The 24,532-nt window shown below is 45.9% G+C and overlaps 1 protein-coding gene and 1 long non-coding RNA gene across 3 annotated transcripts in view; one reads left to right on the top strand and one right to left on the bottom strand.

The window, feature by feature from the left end:
• Positions 1-24,532, top strand: part of LMO2 (LIM domain only 2) — a 75,221-nt gene that overhangs the window by 31,606 nt on the left and 19,083 nt on the right. The window lies entirely within an intron of this gene.
• Positions 20,848-24,532, bottom strand: part of LOC143806460 (uncharacterized) — a 30,821-nt gene continuing 27,136 nt past the window's right edge. For both annotated transcript variants that reach the window (XR_013221464.1, XR_013221463.1), the window contains exon 3: positions 20,848-21,165. This is a non-coding gene — a long non-coding RNA (uncharacterized LOC143806460). The remainder of the gene's footprint in view (positions 21,166-24,532) is intronic.

The raw sequence follows: 24,532 nt of genomic DNA, 5'->3' as shown, positions 1-24,532 counted from the left end.
ATTATTGTAAAGGGATCATACAGATTACGGGGTCTCCGGGAGACGCACTGGCCTTTTATGGCTGACTCATTTCCTGAGCCTGCACAACTTCATTTTGATATGGCTCTGGAGAGAAGGCACGCCCTGGACATCCTCGGGGGGATCTGTTCTGACAGAGAGGCCCTATGGGTGTGCACAAATTGGGGTCCATGTACCCAGCAGCATATGTGGAGGAAAGGGGCCCCCGTGCCTGCGATAGAACTAGGGCTCCATTTTTTTGTCATATGCAGCAGCTTTCTTGGCAAGTATTCAGGAGGATCCAGTTTACTTAGTGGCGGCAAAGTTGAACCATAACCACACTTTTCCTTGAAGCTCTCCACCTCCCTAAATGAAGAAACCCAAGAAGATAACACGTTTTTGCAAGGTTTCGGGCAGGTTCGACAATTACCTTTCCAAAGAGGGAGGTATATGCTATAAGGGGGCTCCCTTTATACTGGAAGCCCCCAAAAGTTCCAGGAGAGTTGGCAGGTATAACTTTTAGTGCAGGTTCTTTCTTTCCTTCCTTCCTTCCTTCCTTCCTTCCTTCCTTCCTTCCTTCCTTCTTCCCTTCTTCCTTTCCTTCCTTCTTCCTTTATTAGGGTTGAACAATTAATATAATGTTCAATTCTCTAGTTGCCTACTCCTGGCCTAATGGATATTGATCATGTGCACTAAAGAAATACACCAGACACAGTCAGCTGTAACTCTCCTTGATCAATGTGTGGCTCAGCTCCAAGAAGGGAAGTTTATTAGTCAAACACAATGTTATATATCTCCTGTAAGGGGGCTCGGTTAGCTCTAAAATGGGAGTGATCGGATGTATTCCATTGGTTAGTGGGTTGGGCATGAGCAAGTCCATGGGTGGATCCATGAGGTCATCAGGGTGGGTTGGTCCGTGAGGTCATCAGGGTGGGCGTCACTGTGGGTGGATCCATGAGGTCATCAGGGTGGGCGTCATCTTGGATACCAGAGCACACGGCATGCTGAAACAGGAAATGGCGGCCATCTTCAGTGTCTTCATTGTTCATCTTGGATACCAGAGCACACGGCTCTGGTAGAGGAGATGGCAGCCATCTTAAGTGTCTTACTTTGTCTGAGGAAAACTTATGTAAGGTTAAACAATACATGTTATGGGTTGCTTCCCTCAATTACCTTATGTGTTGAGGTTAATTAAGTATTTGATCTTATGGCTCTCCTCAACAGTCCCCCCTAAATACTTTATTAACCTTTTCTTTTATCTTGATCCCACCGTGGTTCCCTAACCCATCGATGTTAAGTGTTATTATGACATCAGAAGCTTCATGACAATATGGATGCTATAGACACCAGAGAATGTGTGACCAATTACGGGTATACCGGAGGTATATCGGAGCGCGTTACCCATGTCTTCGGGACTTCCCTACCTGCTGGATCTATTACTCTCCAATCTCCCATCTCCATGGTGACTTAGAGTAAAATACACATGTGCGACTAACCCTGATGTACACATCCTAGATCTGACCGTCTTGCCCGGGAGGGGGAATTGGAGTTTTCACCAGTTTGAGACAAGTTTTCCCTTGTGGAAAACCTCCCTTTGTAGCTGGACTTTGACAAGCAAGTCAGATCCTACTCTGTCCCTAACTGTCTAACAAATTTACAATGTGAGAGATGGATCCAGGAGGCGCTCAGCAATCCTGACCGAAGTAGGAGTAGTCAGGAGCACTTGGTAGGGACCCTTAAATCTTGACTCCAGGAATGTCTTTTCTGATGAACTTCTTTACCAGCATGTAGTCACCAGGTTAGAAAGTATGGGTACCGTCACTGGAATCTGGACCTGGAATGGATGATAAAACTTGTACATGTGTTACTGACAGTTCTTTAGTAACAACAATTACATAATTTACAAGAGTATCACTTCCCAAGGCTAGCTGTTGTGGAAAATATTACCCAATCTTGGAGGCCCCCCCAAAAAAAAAAATCTCGTATGGTGTGAGTTTAGTGGGACCCCTTGGAGTGTTTCTGACTTATAAGGCAATGGGCAAAATGTCTGTCCAAGGAAGTCTGACCTCCTGACTGGCTTTCAGTATTTTATTTTTCAAGGTGCCATTCAATCTTTCTACTTTCCCACTGCTCTGAGGGTGATATGGAGTATGTAAACCCAAATCCGCTCCCACCAGTGTCCATAGTTCCTTAGTCAGTGCTGCAGTGAACGCAGGTCCTTGGTCACTCTCAATTACCTCTGGGACCCCATATCTGCATACTACTTCAGTCACCAGTCTCTTAACAGTCACTCTGGCAGTCATGTTTGTTACTGGATAGGCTTCGGGCCATCCTGAGAACATGTCAGTCACTACCAGTACATACTCGTACTTCCCTACTTTTGGCATTTGAATGTGATCAATCTGAATCCTCTGAAAGGGATAAAGTGGTTTAGCCAAATGTTTCTGAGTAACTTTCTGAGGCGGTGCTGGATTGCATGTTGCACACACAAGGCAGGACTTGCAATATTTTTGGGTAACAGTAGAGATTCCAGGTGCCATATAAGTCTTCCAAATTAGGTCATTCATCTGATTCTTGCCTCTGTGGGTGATACCGTGTGCCCATTCTGTCACTGAAGGGTACAGATTACGGGGTAGACAGACCTTTTTGTTCATCCTCCAGACTCCATCTTCATCCTTTTTAGCTCCTCCTTCTTGCCATGACTTCTTTTCATCATCTGATGTCTTGTCTTGATGTAGATGGATGATCCTCATAAGAGAGCCTTTAGTCCCTTCTTCAGTGTCTTGTGACACGTACACCGCTGCTTTTTCTTTCCCAAATGGATCCACAGCATAGGTTTTTGCTGTTTTGTCAGCAAAGGAGTTCCCCCTTGCTTCTGGAGAATCCAATCTCCCGTGAGCTTTGATCTTGATCACTGCAACCTCCAAAGGTAGATCTAGAGCGGCCACAAGTTCTTGTATGATAGCAGCATGTTTTACAGGAGTTCCACTGGACGTTAGGTATCCTCTGGCTGCCCAGATACTGTCGAAGTCATGAGCCACTCCAAAAGTGTATCTTGAATCCGTGTAGATGTTGACCACCTTCTCCGTCGCTTCCTGACAAGCCAACGTCAAAGCTTTAAGTTCCGCTTCTTGTGCAGACATGTGCGGTGGTAGCGATCCAGCTGAGATGACCTGGTCATGTGTAACCACGGCATATCCCGTATGGAATCTTCCTGTTTCATCTGCAAATCTGGAACCGTCAGTGAAGAACGTCAGGTCAGCATGTGGGAGTGGGTCTTCAGACACGTTTTTCTTGGAGGTTGCTTCTTCCTGCATTTGTTCGAGACAGTCATGATCCTCTGAGTGTGTAGAGGCATCTTCTCCGAGAGCATCAGTATCATCATCCACATCCCCCCTGGAAAGAGGAAGCAGCGTGGACGGGTTGAAGATGGTGCAGCGGACAAGAGTGACATTATCCGGAATCAAGAGGGAACATTGGAGTCTCATATGACGCTGTAGCGACAGGTGTTTAGGTTCAGTCTGGCCTAGAATAGCTTTTATGTCGTGTGGAGCCATTAAGAGAACCGGATGTCCTAAGATGATATCAGAAGTTTTGTCCAGAAGCATATGTGCAGCATGAACAGCTTTGAGGCAAGTCGGGGAAGCTTGAGACACAGAGTCCAGGCGGGCAGAGTAGTAGCCGATTGGTCTTGTTCTTCCCCCATGTTTTTGTGCTAGGACTCCGGAAGCATGTCCTGCTACTTCACTGACAAACAAGTAAAAAGGTAGTTGATAATTTGGGATTCCAAGAGCTGGTGCAGACTGTATGGCCTGTTTAAGAGCATAGAAGGCTTCAACAGATTTGGGACATAGTGGAAATGCTGACGTCTTAAGGTCATCGTACAATGGTTGCATCAGCTTGGAGGCGTCTGGAATCCATTGGCAACAATAATAATTGATAGGTCAGCCAACTCATCCGAGGCCCTTGTCTTAGGTTCTTGGCAGAACTCAACACCAGAGTCCCATGTCTCGTCATGCTCCTGTAGAAAGGCATCGGCTGTTTTTCTGGATCTGGAAGCTGGTTCAACAGAGTAGCAGCTTGCTGGGGTGTAAACTTGACATAGAGGGTGGGCACTTCAGACATGAGCATCGGCACTGTTGGTGGTGGCACCTGAGGCGGGAGTAGAGATGGCACCGCGAGTACAGATGTAATCCCTTGTTTATGAGGAGCAGGAGGAGGTAACAGTCCTGGAATGAGGGGCTCTATTTGGGCAGCTCCAGTATCATGGTGTGGGCTCCAGGTGACGCAGGCAGTCTTAAAAGCTTTAACAGTCCTGTCCTCATTAATGCGAGTTATTGCTGCATTAAGTTGTTGAGCACTGACGTCTGGATGAATAGGGTCATAAGTAGGGGTCACAGTGTGTATGATCATTCTACATGGAAGATTGCCAGCTTTAGTCACCGCTATGTCCCCAACAGCTATCTGACCACGTGACTCAACAATGATTTGACTGTCAGCTTGAATAGTCGCCCCTCCTGCTTCCACTATAGCTCTAGCTACACCTCCATTGTGCTCTAACCGAGAATTGGCAGCATTAACAATAGCGTCTGTCTCCATTGTTGTTATGTCACCCTTTCCCACCACTAACAAGGGTCCCTCAGGAAGTTCTTTTTCAAAAAAAAAAAGGTTGCCAACATTCCCTCCCTGCTTCCTGTGCTATTGGTATCCTCCTCCCAGATTGAGCCCCCCCTTGATACAGTCGCCACCGTCCCATACAGGTGTGCGCTTGGCTGCGAGACAGCCTGTGAGGTACCGGGTATAGGGTTAGGTAGACTGCATGAGACTGCTGTTGTGGAAGCATTGGGAGGAGAGGCCGCTGCTTGGAGCATCTCATGTGGGTGTGCGGCTAAATTGGCATTGGAAGTGATAGTAGAAAGGGTTGGTGCCTCATTGGAAACCACTGAGATAGGAAACATGGGTAAAGCCTTTTTATTTCCCGAAGGAATATAGTATTGGCCATCAGTGGTCATTACTGGGTAACAAGGATTTGGTGATGTGGCGTGTAGCCTTAATCTGAGATGTTCACCACCAGGAGCAGCACATTCGCCATCCACAACATGGCTGCCGTCAGAATTACATTTGCCATCCACGAAATGGCCGCCGTCAGAATTATATTTACCAACAACAAAATGGCCGCCGTCAGAATTATATTTACCAACAACAAAATGGCCGCCGGCAGAATTATATTTACCACCAACAAAATGGCCGCCGGCAGAATTATATTTACCACCAACAAAATGGCCGCCGTCAGAATTATATTTACCACCAACAAAATGGCCGCCGTCAGAATTATATTTACCACCAACAAAATGGCCGCCGTCAGAATTATATTTACCACCAACAAAATGGCCGCCGTCAGAATTATATTTACCACCAAAATGGCCGCCGTCAGAATTATATTTACCACCAACAAAATGGCCGCCGTCAGAATTATATTTACCACCAACAAAATGGCCGCCGTCAGAATTATATTTACCACCAAAATGGCCGCCGTCAGAATTATATTTACCACCAACAAAATGGCCGCCGTCAGAATTATATTTACCACCAACAAAATGGCCGCCGTCAGAATTATATTTACCACCAACAAAATGGCCGCCGTCAGAATTATTTTTACCACCAACAAAATGGCCGCTGTCAGAATTATATTTACCACCAACAAAATGGCCGCCGTCAGAATTATATTTACCACCAACAAAATGGCCGCCATTACATTTAGCACATGGCTCTGGGCCACCATTTTGGCTGCTATTACATTTAACACATTTGCCATTAACAAAATGGCCGCCATTACATTTAGCACATGGCTCTGGGCCACCATTATACGGTGGTGGCCGCTCACAGGATATATTTTTGCAATACACAACTCAAAACTCTATTCTTTCTATTCCTTTTCTCTTCCACCCAATTTCCAATTTTTTTTTTTTTATTTTTTTTTTCTATACAGACTTTCAGAGACTCTTTCTCCTGCCCTAGCAATAGACAACAATCCATTATCTTCTAGGATACCTTTTCTTTTATCTCAAGACAAGCTTCCACTCCAGGGGCTGTAACCATCCCCCCTTCTGGCATTCCACACAATTTCCACTAATGTGCATGAGTCTAACGTGCCATCTGAATTTGGCTTAGTGCCCATACGGCAGAACTGCATTAATTTCTCCATCTTTCTATAGATACACAGTATATATATCTATCTATCAAGATAACAAACACCAAACAAACAATAAGACGGGGGAGATGACTCAAACCTGAGATTCTAAAGGGAACTGAGTCTGCAGTACTCAGTTCCTATTGCTTCTTCTCACGTGGTCCCTGTCTGACTTCCGTGCTCCGTACTTTACAAACCAATTATTCCCTACTTTGTCAAATTGCTCCCTAACTTACCGCTCCCCGTGCAGAGTCACTCACTCGATGTCACGGGGCAAAAAAAAAGAAAAACTATAAATTTAATTGGCTCAAGCTGAGTCAATCACTCCAAGCTTTGACGAGCCGCTACACAATTTATTATGCCCGAACTGAGCCAATTCGCTCCAAGCTTTACCAGGCCCCCCTAGGCCGAGTCAATCACTCCAGGTCCTAGTCTCTCTTGTACAGAACTGAAAATCTTATCACAGGCGACAACCGTATACCACAGACAAAAATTATTATTATTTATTTTATTTTATTTATTTATTTTTTTTCTACTTGCTTGCTTTCCTTCTCTAAAAACAAACTTGTTTTTCCCGTCCTACCACATGCTTATCCTTCTGTAAACACTTGCTTATTCTTTCCTAGAAACCTGCTATTCCTGTTCCAAACACAATGCTTTTCCTAACTACCAGTCATCTCCTTCTGTAAAAACCTGTTTTTCATGTTTTATCACACATTGCTTATCCCTCTGTAGAGAAAAAAAAAACTTGCATCTTTTAACCTACTAGTCATCTCCCCTCTTCACAACATGTAACAGGCAGTAGGCAACTAAAACGTGACGGTTCTTGCAATTAAATGACCAGCAGCGGAGAGACCCTTCTGCCGTCTTACAGATACCAAGGAAACCGGACACGGTCAGGCAATCTGCACAGGATACCCCGAAGGACACAGGTAAAGACTACAGATTATAAAAATCAGCAGACTTACCGTGTTCTGTTAAAGAGGTGATCAGTCTCCAGGTTCGGGGTACTCAGTGCATCCAGCCGTTCCACTCGCCGGTCCTCACGGTTCAGGGCTCTTCCTCTGCTGGCCCCACGTTGGGCGCCAAATATTAGGGTTGAACAATTAATATAATGTTCAATTCTCTAGTTGCCTACTCCTGGCCTAATGGATATTGATCATGTGCACTAAAGAAATACACCAGACACAGTCAGCTGTAACTCTCCTTGATCAATGTGTGGCTCAGCTCCAAGAAGGGAAGTTTATTAGTCAAACACAATGTTATATATCTCCTGTAAGGGGGCTCGGTTAGCTCTAAAATGGGAGTGATCGGATGTATTCCATTGGTTAGTGGGTTGGGCATGAGCAAGTCCATGGGTGGATCCATGAGGTCATCAGGGTGGGTTGGTCCGTGAGGTCATCAGGGTGGGCGTCACTGTGGGTGGATCCATGAGGTCATCAGGGTGGGCGTCATCTTGGATACCAGAGCACACGGCATGCTGAAACAGGAAATGGCGGCCATCTTCAGTGTCTTCATTGTTCATCTTGGATACCAGAGCACAAGGCTCTGGTAGAGGAGATGGCAGCCATCTTAAGTGTCTTACTTTGTCTGAGGAAAACTTATGTAAGGTTAAACAATACATGTTATGGGTTGCTTCCCTCAATTACCTTATGTGTTGAGGTTAATTAAGTATTTGATCTTATGGCTCTCCTCAACACCTTTCCTTCCTTATTCCTTTTCTTCCTTCCCTTTTTCCTTCTTCCCTTTCTTCCTTTCCTTCATTTCCTCTTTCCTTCTTCCCTTTCTTCCTTTCCTTCCTTTCTTATTTATTTCTTCCCTTTCTTCATTTCCTTCCTTCTTCCTTTCCTTCCTTTCCTTTCCTTCCTTTCATTCCTTCTCTTTCCTTTCTTTCCTTCTTCCTTTCATCCTTCTTTCTTTTTTCCTTCCTTCTTTTCTTCCTTTCCTTCCTTCCCTTTTTCCTTCTTCCCTTTTTCCTTTCCTGATTCCTTCTTCCTTTCCTTCCTTCTTCTTTTCCTTCCTTCCCTTTTTCCTTCATCCCTTTCTTCATTTCCTTTTTTTCCTCTTTCATTCTTCCCTTTCTTCATTTCCATCCTTCCTTCTTCCTTTCCTTCCTTCTTCCTTTCCTTTCCTTCCTTCCCACAAACAATTAGGCAGTAACATTGATGATAAAACAATCTCCATTAAGTTGCCCTATTATTTTTCTTTGCAGCCATTGTTCTTTGGTGGTGTTTTTTTTTAGCTCTATGGTTCCCATCATTACTGTACAGCTGGGAAAAATAAAAAAAAAATTGGGTAGGAGACGAGAGTTTTTTTCATGAGAATTTCCATTAAGGGCCCCTTTAAATTTCCATTAACAACTGCAGGGAGATATGAGAACCTTGTAATCTCTCAACAACTTCCCTCTTCTCTGTATCTTTCTTCTCGGTGCTACATTGTGGTCATTATAAGAATGGGTCTTTCTTACTTTTGCTCCATTACATAGGACAAGGTAACCGCTGCCATCCAGTATTGTGCAAAGACCCTGACTCCACCAGTGACTTTTATTATAGGTTATTAAAGTTACAGTTAGAGGAATAAACTGTGAAACGTTACTACATCAATCCTACAGATGCACAACAGCAACATTAATGGAACAGGAAACATATAAAATGCTAAAAAAATATCCAATCACTTTCTTCTTTAATGCCCTCTAATTGAATCCATTTTATTTTGTCTCATAGATAAAGTAAGAAATATGCCAAAAAACCTCTATGAAGAGCTCAGCTGTGTCCCCCCTCCTTGTGTGTGTGGATGTAAGATAACTGGCTGCAGCAGGAGCCCCCCCCCTCCTCCTCACTGTCCTATGTCTGGCTGTATGATAACTGGCTGCAGCAGGAGCCACCCCTCCTACTCACTGTCTTATGTCTGGCTGTATGATCACTGGCTGCAGCAGGAGCCCCCCCTCCTCCTCACTGTCCTATGTCTGGCTGTATGATAACTGGCTGCAGCAGGAGCCTCCCCCTCCTCCTCACTGTCCTATGTCTGGCTGTATGATAACTGGCTGCAGCAGGAGCCTCCCCCTCCTCCTCACTGTCCTATGTCTGGCTGTATGATAACTGGCTGCAGCAGGAGCCTCCCCCTCCCCCTCACTGTCCTATGTCTGGCTGTATGATAACTGGCTGCAGCAGGGGCCTCCCCTCCTTCTTCTCCTCACTGTCCTATGTCTGGCTGTATGATCACTGGCTGCAGCAGGAGCCTCCCCTCCTTCTCCTCCTCACTGTCCTACATCTGTGTTGTGAATTCTATTTTTGGGCTCCCTCTAGTGGTCACAAGCGGTACTGTGTAGTGTTGTCTTTCTGCAGGTTGGCTGCATCAGCTGGTTCGTTATCCTTGGTTGGTTTCCTATTTAGCTCACCTGGAGACTCAGTTCCTTGCCTGCTATCAATGTATTCAGTGCTCTTCAGATTCCTTGTGGCTACCTTGCTCCCAGTCTCTCCAAGACAAGCTAAGTTTTTGTTTGATCATTTTTTGATTATCAGTGTTCATTATGTTTTTAGTCCAGCTCACTAAAATGTGATTTCCTCACTTGCTGGTTGCTCTAGGGGACTGAGTTTCTCCCCCCACACCGTTAGTTGGTGTGGGGGTTCTTGAAATCTCAGAGTGGATATTTTGTAAGGGTTTTTTTACTGACCGCATAGATTCCCTTTTCTATTTTCTGCTATCTAGTATTAGTGGGCCTCATTTGCTGAATCTGCTTTCACCCCTGTGTATGTGCCTTCCTCTTACCTCACCGTTATTATCTGTTGGGGGCTTCTATATCTTTGGGGATTGTTTCTCTGGAGGCAAGAGAGGTCTTTCTTTCTCTCTAGGGGTAGTTAGTTCCTCAGGCTGGCTCGAGATGTCTAGGATTTTTAGGTACGTTCACCGGCTACTTCTAGTGTGTTTGGATAGGTTCAGATTTGCGGTCAGTCCAGTTTGCCACCTCCCTAGAGCTTGTCCTATGTTTGTTACTTAGCTGGAGTAATTTGTGATCCTCAACCACTAAGGATCATAACAGTATAGCAGGCCAAAAAGTGTTTAATGCATCGCAGAAGTGGGATAAAAAGAAGACCTGAGTACATTTTTTTTTTTTTTTTTTCCCTCCCGCTTTTCCTTTGCTGCAGTCTGTTTAGCTTCTTTCATCCCCTTGAACTCTGGGTGGTTTTGAGCTCAGCTGCAGACATGAATGTTCAGACTCTGACTTCTAGTGTGGATCGTCTTACTGCACGGGTGCAAAGTATTCAGGATTTTGTTATTCGTAGCCCTATGTCAGAACCAAAGATACCCATTCCTGAGTTGTTTTTTGGAGATAGATCTAGGTTTCAAAATTTTAAGAATAATTGTAAGTTATTTCTATCTCTGAGACCTCGTTCCTCTGGTGATTCTGCTCAGCAAGTTAAAATTGTTATCTCCTTGTTGCGTGGCGACCCTCAAGATTGGGCTTTCTCTCTGGCGCCAGGAGATCCTGCTTTGCTTAATGTAGATGCATTTTTTCTGGCTCTTGGACTGCTTTATGAGGAGCCTAATCTTGAGAATCAGGCAGAAAAAGCGTTGCTGGCTATCTCTCAAGGTCAGGATGAAGCAGAGGTGTATTGTCAAAAATTTCGGAAATGGTCGGTGCTTACTCAGTGGAATGAGTGTGCCCTGGCTGCAAATTTCAGAGAAGGTCTTTCTGAGGCCGTTAAGAATGTTATGGTGGGGTTTCCCACCCCTACAAGTCTGAGTGATTCTATGGCTTTAGCCATTCAGGTTGATCGGCGTTTGCGGGAGCGCAAATCTGCTCATCCTTTGGCGGTATTTTCTGGACAGAGACCTGAGTCTATGCAATGTGACCGAACTCTGACCAGAATTGAGCGACAAAGTCATAGACGTCAAAATGGGTTGTGCTTCTACTGTGGTGATTCTACTCATGTTATCTCAGCATGCTCTAAACGCTTAAAAAAAATCGCTAAACCTGTCACCATTGGTACTATACAGCCTAAATTTATTTTGTCTGTTACTTTGATTTGTTCTTTGTCGTCCTACCCGGTTATGGCTTTTGTGGATTCGGGTGCTGCCCTGAATCTGATGGATTTGTCGTTTGCCAGGCGCTGTGGTTTTGTCCTGGAGCCTTTGGAATTTCCTATTCCTCTGAGGGGAATTGATGCTACGCCATTGGCTGAGAATAAGCCTCAGTATTGGACGCAAATGACCATGTGCATGACTCCCGTACATCAGGAGGTGATTCGCTTTCTCGTTCTGCATAATTTGCATGATGTTGTCGTTTTGGGTCTGCCATGGCTGCAAGCTCATAATCCAGTTTTAGATTGGAAAGCTATGTCTGTGTCAAGTTGGGGTTGTCAGGGAATTCATGGCGATACTCCGTTGGTGTCTATTGCTTCTTCCACTCCTTCTGAGGTCCCTGAGTTTTTGTCTGACTACCAGGATGTATTTGATGAGCCCAGGTCCAGTGCCCTGCCCCCTCATAGGGATTGTGACTGTGCTATAAATTTAATTCCTGGTAATAAATTCCCTAAGGGACGACTTTTTAATTTGTCTATACCAGAGCATGCCGCGATGCAGAGTTATATAAAGGAGTCTTTGGAGAAGGGACATATTCGCCCATCCTCTTCCCCTCTTGGTGCAGGATTTTTTTTTGTGGCCAAGAAGGACGGTTCTTTGAGACCTTGTATAGATTATCGTCTTCTGAATAAAATTACAGTCAAATTTCAGTATCCTTTGCCACTATTGTCTGATTTGTTTGCTCGGATTAAGGGTGCCAGTTGGTTCACCAAGATAGATCTCCATGGTGCGTATAACCTTGTGCGCATTAAGCAGGGAGATGAATGGAAAACAGCATTTAATACGCCCGAAGGCCATTTTGAGTACTTAGTGATGCCTTTTGGACTCTCTAATGCTCCTTCTGTGTTTCAGTCCTTCATGCATGACATCTTCCGAGAATATCTGGATAAATTTATGATTGTTTATTTGGATGACATTTTGGTCTTTTCTGATGATTGGGAGTCCCATGTGAAGCAGGTCAGGAGGGTGTTTCAGGTCCTGCGTGCTAATGCTTTATTTGTGAAGGGCTCAAAATGCCTCTTCGGAGTACAGAAGGTCTCCTTTTTGGGTTTTATTTTTTCTCCTTCTACTGTGGAGATGGACCCAGTCAAGGTCCAGGCTATTCATGACTGGACTCAGCCCACGTCTGTTAAGAGTCTTCAGAAGTTCTTGGGGTTTGCTAATTTTTACCGTCGTTTCATCGCTAATTTTTCTAGCGTGGTTAAACCTTTGACGGATTTGACCAAGAAGGGTTCTGATGTGACTAATTGGTCTCCTGCGGCCGTGGAGGCCTTTCGGGAGCTGAAGCACCGGTTTTCTTCAGCTCCAGTCTTATGTCAGCCAGATGTCTCTCTCCCCTTCCAGGTCGAGGTTGATGCTTCTGAGATTGGAGCAGGGGCTGTTTTGTCGCAGAGAAGCTCTGATGGCTCTGTGATGAAGCCATGTGCTTTCTTTTCAAGAAAGTTTTCGCCTGCCGAGCGGAATTATGATGTTGGTAATCGGGAGTTGTTGGCTATGAAGTGGGCATTTGAGGAGTGGCGACATTGGCTCGAAGGAGCTAAACATCGTGTGGTGGTCTTGACTGATCACAAAAATCTGATTTACCTTGAATCTGCCAAGCGCCTGAATCCTAGACAGGCTCGTTGGTCGTTGTTTTTCTCCCGTTTCAACTTCGTGGTCTCATACCTGCCTGGTCCGAAGAACATGAAAGCTGATGCACTTTCTAGGAGTTTTGTGCCTGACTCTCCGGGAGTTTCTGAGCCGGCTGGTATTCTCAGAGAGGGAGTGATTTTGTCTGCCATTTCCCCAGATTTGCGACGAGTGCTGCAGAAATTTCAGGCGGATAGACCTGACCGTTGTCCACCAGAGAGACTGTTTGTCCCGGATAGATGGACCAGCAGAGTTATTTCCGAGGTTCATTCTTCGGTGTTGGCGGGTCATCCTGGGATTTTTGGTACCAGAGATTTGGTGGCTAGGTCCTTCTGGTGGCCTTCCTTGTCGCGGGATGTGCGTTCCTTTGTGCAGTCTTGTGGGATTTGTGCTCGGGCTAAGCCTTGCTGTTCTCGTGCCAGCGGTTTGCTTTTGCCTTTGCCTGTTCCGAAAAGGCCTTGGACACACATTTCCATGGATTTTATTTCGGATCTTCCAGTATCTCAGAAAATGTCTGTCATCTGGGTGGTGTGTGATCGTTTTTCCAAGATGGTCCATTTGGTGCCCTTGCCTAAGTTGCCTTCTTCCTCCGATTTGGTTCCTCTATTTTTTCAGAATGTGGTTCGCTTGCACGGCATTCCTGAAAATATTGTGTCTGATAGAGGATCCCAGTTTGTGTTTTGGCGGACTTTTTGTGCTAAGATGGGCATTGATTTGTCTTTTTCGTCGGCCTTCCATCCTCAGACTAATGGCCAAACCGAACGGACTAATCAGACGTTGGAAACTTATTTGAGATGTTTTGTTTCTGCTGATCAGGATGATTGGGTGACTTTTTTGCCTTTGGCCGAGTTTGCCCTTAATAATCGGGCTAGTTCTGCTACTTTGGTTTCACCTTTTTTCTGCAATTCTGGTTTCCATCCTCGTTTTTCCTCGGGTCAGGTTGAGTCTTCTGACTATCCTGGGGTGGATTCTGTGGTGGATAGGTTGCAGCAGATTTGGAACCATGTGGTGGACAATTTGAGGATGTCACAGGAGAAGGCTCAGCGCTTTGCCAACCGCCGCCGCGGTGTGGGTCCCCGACTTCGTGTTGGGGATTTGGTGTGGCTGTCTTCTCGGTATGTTCCTATGAAGGTCTCCTCTCCTAAATTCAAGCCTCGCTTCATCGGTCCTTATAAGATCTTGGAAATCCTTAACCCGGTGTCTTTTCGTTTGGATCTCCCAGCATCGTTTGCCATTCATAATGTGTTCCATAGGTCTTTGTTGCGGAGGTATGTGGTACCTGTGGTTCCTTCTGTTGAGCCTCCTGCTCCGGTGCTGGTCGAGGGCGAATTGGAGTACATGGTGGAGAAGATTTTGGATTCTCGTATCTCTAGACGGAGGCTTCAGTATTTGGTTAAGTGGAAGGGCTATGGTCAGGAGGATAATTCCTGGGTTGTCGCCTCTGATGTTCATGCGGCCGATTTGGTTCGTGCCTTCCACGCGGCTCATCCTGATCGCCCTGGGGGTCTTGATGAGGGTTCGGTGACCCCTCCTCAAGGGGGGGTACTGTTGTGAATTCTATTTTTGGGCTCCCTCTAGTGGTCACAAGCGGTACTGTGTAGTGTTGTCTTTCTGCAGGTTGGCTGCATCAGCTGGTTCGTTATCCTTGGTTGGTTTCCTATTTAGCTCACCTGGAGACTCAGTTCCTTGCCTGCTATCAATGTATTCAGTGCTCTTCAGATTCCTTGTGGCTACCTTGCTCCCAGTCTCTCCAAGACAAGCTAAGTTTTTGTTTGATCATTTTTTGATTATCAGTGTTCATTATGTTTTTAGTCCAGCTCGCTAAAATGTGATTTCCTCGCTTGCTGGTTGCTCTAGGGGACTGAGTTTCTCCCCCCACACCGTTAGTTGGTGTGGGGGTTCTTGAAATCTCAGAGTGGATATTTTGTAAGGGTTTTTTTACTGACCGCATAGATTCCCTTTTCTATTTTCTGCTATCTAGTATTAGTGGGCCTCATTTGCTGAATCTGCTTTCACCCCTGTGTATGTGCCTTCCTCTTACCTCACCGTTATTATCTGTTGGGGGCTTCTATATCTTTGGGGATTATTTCTCTGGAGGCAAGAGAGGTCTTTCTTTCTCTCTAGGGGTAGATAGTTCCTCAGGCTGGCTCGAGACGTCTAGGATTTTTAGGCACGTTCACCGGCTACTTCTAGTGTGTTTGGATAGGTTCAGATTTGCGGTCAGTCCAGTTTGCCACCTCCCTAGAGCTTGTCCTATGTTTGTTACTTAGCTGGAGTAATTTGTGATCCTCAACCACTAAGGATCATAACACATCTGGCTGTATGATCACTGGCTGCAGCAGGATCCTCCCCTCCTTCTCCTCACTGTCCTACATCTGGCTGTATGATCACTGGCTGCAGCAGGATCCTCCGCTCCTTCTCCTCACTGTCCTATATCTGGCTGTATGATAACTGGCTGCAGCAGGAGCCTCCCCTCCTTCCCCTCACTGTCCTATATCTGGCTATATGATCACTGGCTGCAGTTGGAGCCTCCCCGCCTTCTCCTCCTCAGTGTCCTATATCTTGCTATATGATCACTGGCTGCAGTAGGAGCCTCCACGCCTTCTCCTCTTCACTGTCCTATATCTGGCTATATGATCACTGGCTGCAGTAGGATCCTCCCCTCCTTCTCCTCCTCACTGTTCTATATCTGGCTATATGATCACTGGCTGTAGCAGGATCCTCCCCGTCTTCTCCTCACTGTCCTACATCTGGCTATATGATCACTGGCTGCAGCAGGATCCTCCCCTCCTTCTCCTCCTCACTGTCCTATATCTGGCTGTATGATCACTGGCTGCAGCAGGATCCTCCCCTCCTTCCCCTCACTGTCCTATATCTGGCTATATGATCACTGGCTGCAGCAGGATCCTCCCCTCCTTCCCCTCACTGTCCTATATCTGGCTATATGATCACTGGCTGCAGCAGGAGCCTCCCCGCCTTCTCCTCCTCACTGTCCTATATCTGGCTGTATGATCACTGGCTGCAGTAGAAGCCTCCCCTCCTTCTTATCCTCACTGTCCTATATCTGGCTGTATGATCACTGGCTGCAGTAGGAGCCTCCCCTTCTTATCCTCACTGTCCTATATCTGGCTGTATGATCACTGGCTGCAGTAGGATCCTTCCCTCCTTCTCCTCCTCACTGTCCTATATCTGGCTGTATGATCACTGGCTGCAGTAGGAGCCTCCCCTTCTTATCCTCACTGTCCTATATCTGGCTGTATGATCACTGGCTGCAGTAGGATCCTTCCCTCCTTCTCCTCCTCACTGTCCTATATCTGGCTGTATGATCACTGGCTGCAGTAGGAGCCTCCCCTTCTTATCCTCACTGTCCTATATCTGGCTATATGATCACTGGCTGCAGTAGGATCCTCCCCTCCTTCTTATCCTCACTCCATTCCAACAATCCCAATATCTGGTTATTCCAGTACCCCGCCTGAATGCAGCAGAGGTTGATCACGTGCACCTCCCTCCATCTATCCATTGCTGAGGAATGTCGAGTACACCCCCATAGACAATGAATATAGCAAAGGTGCATTTGGTCAACCTCTGCTCCATTCAGATGCGGTTCGGTAGAGCTCCACTCTCGGGATCTCGGGGGTCCCAGCAGTCAGACTCCCATCGATCAGTGAGTTACCCCATAGCCATTGGATAGGGAATTAACTATTACTTTGGCAAATAAGACTTTACACAGTAACCGACCTTCTAGCAAACTTTATAACGTCAGGATCGATGGGTATCCAGGTGCCGAGACCCCATGAATGGACGCGAGTGCTCAGCTGCTCAAAGGTGCTCTTTTTAAATCATAATGACAACCCAAAACATCCATGAGTGGAGAAAAAGTATTGGTGTTATCATTCATATTCCCTAAAAAAATACCAAGAAAGCAAAAATTCTGCCTGGGTATGCAAACTTCTGAGCACAACTGTAAGTTTCTCCCTTGGTGATGTAATGAGGACCTTCATCTAAAAACTGGCCATGAGCAAAAGAGAAAAAAATGGCCAAGTGAACATTTTTAATATTTCTACAGATCAGATAAGATAAGCGGCCCCAGATATAAAGACTCCGCTTATCCCATGAACACAGAAGAGAGGATGTTTTTTTTTATATTAGTTGGTCCCATTAATTTTCAAAAAGTTTTCCACAGTCCAATAATGGATACAGAACATTTCTCCATAAAGTCTTCGGCAATTTTTAGTTTTTGCGTTTTTGTTTTTTCCTCCTCTTTTATCAGTAACCAAAAGTTTATTTCTCCATTTCCACGGCCGTACAAGGACTTGGTTTTTTTTTTTGGCGGAAAGAAAATATAATTTTGAAGGACACCTTTCATATAAAAGTACTGAATAAGGGGGTGAAATTATGGGGAAAAAAATTCCGCCGTTGGTTTCTGGGAGGATTTGCTTTCACAGTGTTCTTTATGCAGCAGCAATAACCTGGCCATACGATTCTACGGGTCGGTGCGATTACGACGATATCAAACTTGCATAGTTCTTTTAAATATATTTTAGTGGTGAAAAATATTCAGAACTTTGTGAAAAAAAAAAATCACAAAAACATTTGTGTCTCCATTTTCTGAGACCCGTAACTTTTTTATATTTCCATAGATGGGCTTTTTTTTCTGGGGTGCGTTCGTTGTTTTGATAACTTTTTATTGCATTTTTAGGAGGAGTTTGGTGCCCAAAAATGGCAATTCTGGGGTTCAGGTTTTTAGTTTTCTTCTCATTGTTTAATGTACAGTTTATATTATTTTGATAAATTGATTTTATGACACCAAATACGTTTTAATTTTTATTTATTTATTAATTTTTGAACTGGGAAAAGGGGGGATTTAACCCCTTAACGACCAGAGGTATTTCAGGTTTTCGTTTTTCGCTCCCCTCCTTCCCAGAGCCATAACTTTTTTATTTTTACGTCAATATCGCCATGTGAGGGCTTGTTTTTTTTTGCGAGACAAGTTGTATTTTTGAACGACACCATTGGTTTTAACAAATTGTGTACTGAAAAACAGGAATAAAAATTCCAAGTGAGGTGAAATTGCAAAAAAAATTAACTAGTTAACAGCCGCAGGTGGATTGTGATTCCACCCGCGGCTGTTGCAGGCACATATCAGCTGTATATATAAGCTGTCATGTGCCCGGAAAGGTGCGGGCTCAGTGCCAGAGTCTGCACCAAACGGGGAGTACTATTATCCCAATGTCGGAAAGGGGTTAAACATATATTTTTTATTTTATTTTTTAGAGGACTTGAATCTTTGATCATCTGATCTCTTCTTTCTATGAAGCCCCACCACAGGCACAGGGTGGGCTTCACAGGGCCACCTTCATGTCGGTGATGTAGGCTTCCGGCAGGCCTTCTGATCTGTCTCAGTTCCTCCTATTTCGCTGCTGTTTTCCCTGTGGAAGAAACAATATTTTTCTGTTTGGACAAAACTTTGTAGGATGCAGCTGATCAGCTGGCAGTGATTGGCTGCAGTGGTCACATGACAGTGTCCATGTCAAATATTTTTGCTGCATTTTTTTTCTGGGTTTTCCCCTTTAAATGATGATTTGAAGCATAAAAACAACTTAGACTCTGCCCTTAAAAAAGCAAATGCATTTTTTTATCTGCATTTTTTGGGAGCGTGATGGAGAAAAAACGCACCATAAACGTCACAGTTGCACAGCATCTTCAGACGCACGGCGGGCATCAGTTTTTATGAACTCACTGTTGCTTTTCTTTAATTTCTTGAATAAATGCAGAAGATTTTTTGCACAAAAAGAAAATGCAGCGGAAAAAGGCAGAATTTACTCTATGTGTGAACACGGCCTAACGTTCCATGTTTCTACAGCTCATAGACCGATGTATAAAGTCGCAGCTTGAGGCGCGCGCCCCTTTTGTCTGCCGACCTCGTGACCCTTATCCTGGAGGTGCAGCCGCTTCTTAGGGACGGAGCAGGAAACTGTAGAGATATTAACGCTTGAAAAGGAGCCAGAGAGTTATCATAAAACAACAGAGCGGGGAGCGTCCGAGCAGGAAGAGGATGCCGGGGAATCTTTAGTGCTCGCCAATTAGCCATTTATGTGATTAGTGTGCGAATAATGGAGCCGAAGAACCACCAAGTGCTCAGGGTCCAGTCCGTAAGGAAGCGAGCGCGGGCCTGAGCCCTCTGGGGTGCTGCCCCCCTGGAGCACAGGATGGGGGTCCTTATACTTGTTAACTGCAGGAAGAAGGGTCTGTAACAGATTTCCTTGTGAATATTAATGACATCAACCCATTCACCTGCAGGCTATGCCATGTCCATGCCAAGGAGACCGCACAGGCCCGGGCCCAGTGGTCAGTGGTGCATGCAGTAATTTATCATGGGGGATGTCACACATCCAGAACATATGGCAATTTTTTTTGTTTACATCTAAGCCTCAACCCTAACTAGACTAGGTCTTTATTGTGAGCCCCATATAACAGTCTCTTAATACTCCCCAACGGTATGATGCCCCAACATGTCCTACAATTACACTAATGCCACCTTTATACACATTACGAGGCCCCCAAAGTTCCCCAACATGATACAATACCTATGTAGTGCCCCCACACAGTATAAAGCCCCCATAGAGCCTTACCACACAATATGATGCTCCTACAGTGCGCCTCACATAATGATAATGCCCCCACTTCAGCCCACACAGTATGGTGTCCATAGAGCGGCCCCCACACAGTATGATGTCCCCACAATGCCCTTACACAGTATCATACCCCTCACTGCCCTCACACAGTATGACGACCCTACAGTGTCCCACATATAATTATGTTCCACACATAATTATGCCTCCACATCACCCCACACAGTATGAAGCCCCTACAGTGACTCCAAAATAATGATGCCCCTGCTTCACCCCACACAGTATGATGCCCCCACAATGCCCTTACACAGTATCATGCCCCTCACACAGTATGATGACCCTACAGTGTCCCACATATAATTATGCTCCACACATAATTATGCCTCCACATCACCCCACACAGAATGAAGCCCCTACAGTGCCCACCACGGTGTGATTCCGCTACAGTAACCCCCAAATAATGATGCCCCCGCTTCGCTCCACACAGTATGATGCCTCTCCAGTGCCCACCACACAAAATGATGCCCTTACAGTGCCCCACAATGATGCCCGCACTTCACTCACAGTGTGCTGCCCCTGCAGTGACCTCCGCATAGTATGATGTCCTCACAGTGCCCTACACACAGTATGATGCCATCACAATGCCCCCATACAAGGATGCCCCCTTTGTGTCCCCACACATTATAAAGCCCCCATAGTGTCCCCTCAGATTGTACAATGCCCCTGCAGTGCCCCACACACATTATGATAACCCCACAGTGCCCCTCGTACAAGGATGTCTCCACGGTGACCCCCCAAGTAATAATGCACTCTGTGCCCACAACACATTTCGATGCCTCCAGTTCCCCAGACACAATATGATCCTTGTGCTGTGACCCCCGTATAGTATGAAGCCCCTAACATAATAATGCCTTCCCGTATAGCTGGTTGGGTAATTTATCGATACTGGCATTTCATACTCCAGTCTTGTACCCATAACCATCTGTAAAGAATACATTTGCGCTGTCCATGTGCCAGAAGGTGAAGCCTACGCCAGCTCTGATCTCGGACACAACGTGCGCCAAGTCTTCTGGAGCAGGATACAGCACGCTGTGCGGGATTATGCATTGACGCCCCCATACAGTTTACTGTATCCCGCCATATAATGTCCAAAACTTGTATCAATGGCACATTCCAGTAGCTTCGGGCACAAGGTTTTCTCTGGGGCCATCACCTGCATTATCCTCCCCTCCCTGAGCTCCCACATGTGTGAGTTTTGTGACGCCGCCAGGTCCTTGTTCCACCTCACAAAGAATTTTCAGTAAAAACAGGAAACAAGGCATCTATTACCCGGGTGTCAACTCTTCAACGAGGCCACATTTCAACATCACATCTGTAATTTCCTGCCTGTCACTGGCAGGGGGCTCTTATACTCTGCCTAATGGGGGGATTGTACGCAGGGAACATTATGTAGTAATCCTCTTCCTGAGTGGACGGGGGAGGGGAGCACTAGATTGCAGTGACTTTCATGGTTTCCATCTCCCAGGTATTATTTCTGTGGTATCGGAATGAGACGTTTCTACGTTGACTTGATGAGACCTTCAGGGGCAATTCCACTCATTGCTGCTATTAACTTCGATGGTGCGGTAAATAATCCTAAACGTAAAGGTAAAGATATTTTATTAAATATGTTTTGCTATATATATATATATATATATATATATATCCATATATACTTTATTTATTCAAATGTAAGAATAATACAATTAATAAATAATAGTAAGAAAGAACAAAAAATGGCTGCACTCACCAGCTCTTGACAATTCTTGACAGTACGGCACATTTCTGATTGGTCGCTCGCGGCAGGCGACAACCAATCAGAAAAGTGCCGCGCACCACGAAGGCATATATCTTTGTCCACCCTGAGCGGGTGTAGGACGCTGGTGACGTCACTTATCTCCGGACATTATCTCCGGACAAAGCCACGGAAGTTGGCACAAATTGCCGGAAGTAGTATTCTAGGCAATTATATATTAGATTTTAATGTTATCAGTGTTTACCTTTGAACGTTTATATTGTATTGTCCTGTCACCAGCCATGTGTACGATTATCGGCCGAAAGCCTCTCTGGAACCAATAATCACCCCATGTAAAGGTATCTTTATAAGTTAAAGATTCAGAATACTATGACTTTTATCATATCCTGAACAGTCAAGTTTTTTATGAACCGTTAAGGTTTTCTGGTTGAAGTAAAAAAAACTCTGAGTGTTTACAGTTTGAAACCATAAAATGTTGAAAAACTATGTCATTCTTGAGTATATCACTCAATGGTGCTCATAAACGTGTCACATTTGATCTATAATATACTTTAATATACGTTACTTTAATCTTTAATATACTTAAGAACAGGGCCCCAGACATCACACAGGGGGTCTAAAACACCGCACAGTGGTCCAAAATATCGCTGTGCTCTGCCTGGGGCCCCATATGCTGCCTGGGGCCCCTGTGCTCTGGCTGGGGTCCCTGTGCTCTGCCTGGGGCCCCATATGCTGCCTGGGGCCCCTGTGCTCTGCCTGGGGCCACTGTGCTCTGCCTGGGGCCCCATAGGCTGCCTGGGGCCCCTGTTCTCTGCCTGGGACCACTGTGCTCTGCCTGGGGCCCCATATGCTGCCTGGGGCCCCTGTGCTCTGCCTGGGGCCACTGTGCTCTGCCTGGGGCCCCATATGCTGCCTGGGGCCCCTGTGCTCTGCCTGGGTGTAGGACACTGGTGACGTCACTTATCTCCGGACATTAGCTCCGGACATTAGCTCCGGACATTAGCTCCGGACAAAGCCACGGAAGTTGGCACAAATTGCAGGAAGTAGTATTCTAGGCAATTATATATTTGATAGCAGTTTTTGGGCTGATCCATAGAATTCAAACTCCTTTTACACTAGAAGAAGCTTTCTACCATGATCACCATCGCCCCCTAGTGAAGTGGAGGGGGAAGAGACAAACAAAATGGTGTATATTTATGGTTCAAAAATGGCATGACCGCTTTTAGGGCTTGGCGATGTAAAGAAGTGCAACCAAAGAAATGAACGGTCCCTGATGATAAATTCTCTATTTTCACGCTACAAATTCCTTTTTCTTCGTCGCCCTCCAGTCAGTGTTGCCGGGGTGAACGCCGTGTCGGTGCCAGTCTGGTCCCCCTGGTATTTCCTTAGCTCCACAAGGCGTAGATAGGCTTTATGCTATTTTTGATTGCTCCCTCTTGAGTGAGGAGGGAACATAAGTGCGGGATGAGTCAATGCGACATCTTATCCGGGGCCTCGAAGCCTCATTGTGGATCTTCACTAATTGTCTCTGCTCGGGATGACGAAAAACTGCTCATTAAGATGTAAACAAGGCCTAACGTCAGCCATTACCCAGGCGGCCCTCTGATTAGGCCCGGCTCTGTGGCAGCTCCTGTCATTAAGCTCCAGAGTAAACAAACAGCGCTAATTGCTGAAGAAAGTCAGTAGCCTGTGTTAACCCTTCCTGGACCGGATCGACCCCTGAGATTGCAAAATCTGTATCATCAACCTATTTATGGCCTCCGGTAGTGAGACCGCACCACACATTACACTGCGGCCTCCATATTTACTGACACTTATGGACCTACATTATAACGCCAAACCTTGACAGTAAAGAGGGACACATAAGGCGGCACGCAGCAACATTTTATTGTTTTCAGTTTGCAAAGTTTAACCCTTCATCTGGACAGTCACTTTTCTGCGCAGTCACAGAAATATTGCCCCTGGTGAAAGCTCATAGTGTTCCTACCCACTATAATAGCCCTTCAATAGGTGCCATACTGTATCATGCCCCCATAAAGAATGATGCCAACACAGTGCTCCTCACACAATATGATGCCTACACAGTTCCCCTCATTAAGATGCCCCCACAGTGCCCCTCACAGTATGATGTGCCCACAGAGCCCCTCACTCAGTATTGTGCCCCCTCACTGCCCTCACTGCCTTCACACAGTTTCATGCCCCTAGAGTGCCCCTCACACAGTATTGTGCCCTTCACACAGTATGATTCCCCCACAGTGCCCCTCACACAGTATGATTCCCCTAGAGTGCCCCCACACAGTATAATTCCCCCAAAGTGCCCCTCACACAGTATGATTCCCCTAGAGTGCCTCTCACACAGTAATGTGCACCTCACACAGTATCATGCCCCTAGAGTGCCCCCACACAGCAGTGTTCCCCTCACACAGTATGATTTCCCCACAGTGCCTCTCACACAGTATGATGCCCCTTGAGTGGCCCTTACAAAGTATTGTGCCCTTCACACAATACGATGCCAACCTATTACCCTTCCTTAAAATACCCCCAAAGTGCCCCTCACACAATGGTGCCCGCAGTTCCCCTCATTAAGATGACCCTACAGTGCCTTTCACACAGTATAATGCCTCCACAGAGCCCGTCACACTGTATGATGTCCCCCACAGAGCCCCTCACACTGTATGATGTCCCCCACAGAGCCCCTCACACTGCATGATGCCCACACAGAGCTCCCCACACTGTATGATGCCCACACAGAAACCCTCACACTGTATGATGCCCCCACAGAAACCCTCACACTGTATGATGCCCCCACAGAGCCCCTCACACTGTATGATTCGCCTGGAGTGCCCCCACACAGTATGATTCCCCCAAAGTGCCCCTCAAACAGTATGATTCCCCTAGAGTGCCTCTCACACAGTAATGTGCCCCTCACACAGTATCATGCCCCTAGAGTGCCCCCACACAGCATTGTGCCCCCACACAGTATGATTTCCCCACAGTGCCTCTCACACAGTATGATGCCCCTTACAAAGTATTGTGCCCTTCACACAATACGATGCCAACCCATTACCCTTCCTTAAAATACCCCCAAAGTGCCCCTCACACAATGATGCCCGCACAGTTCCCCTCATTAAGATGACCCTACAGTGCTTTTCACACAGTATAATGCCCCCACAGAGCCCCTCACACTGTATGATGCCCCCACAGAGC

Source organism: Ranitomeya variabilis, chromosome 2 (assembly GCF_051348905.1).
Source record: "Ranitomeya variabilis isolate aRanVar5 chromosome 2, aRanVar5.hap1, whole genome shotgun sequence".
NCBI classification, from domain to species: Eukaryota; Metazoa; Chordata; class Amphibia; order Anura; family Dendrobatidae; genus Ranitomeya; species Ranitomeya variabilis.
This window is presented reverse-complemented; position numbering and strand designations above follow the sequence as displayed.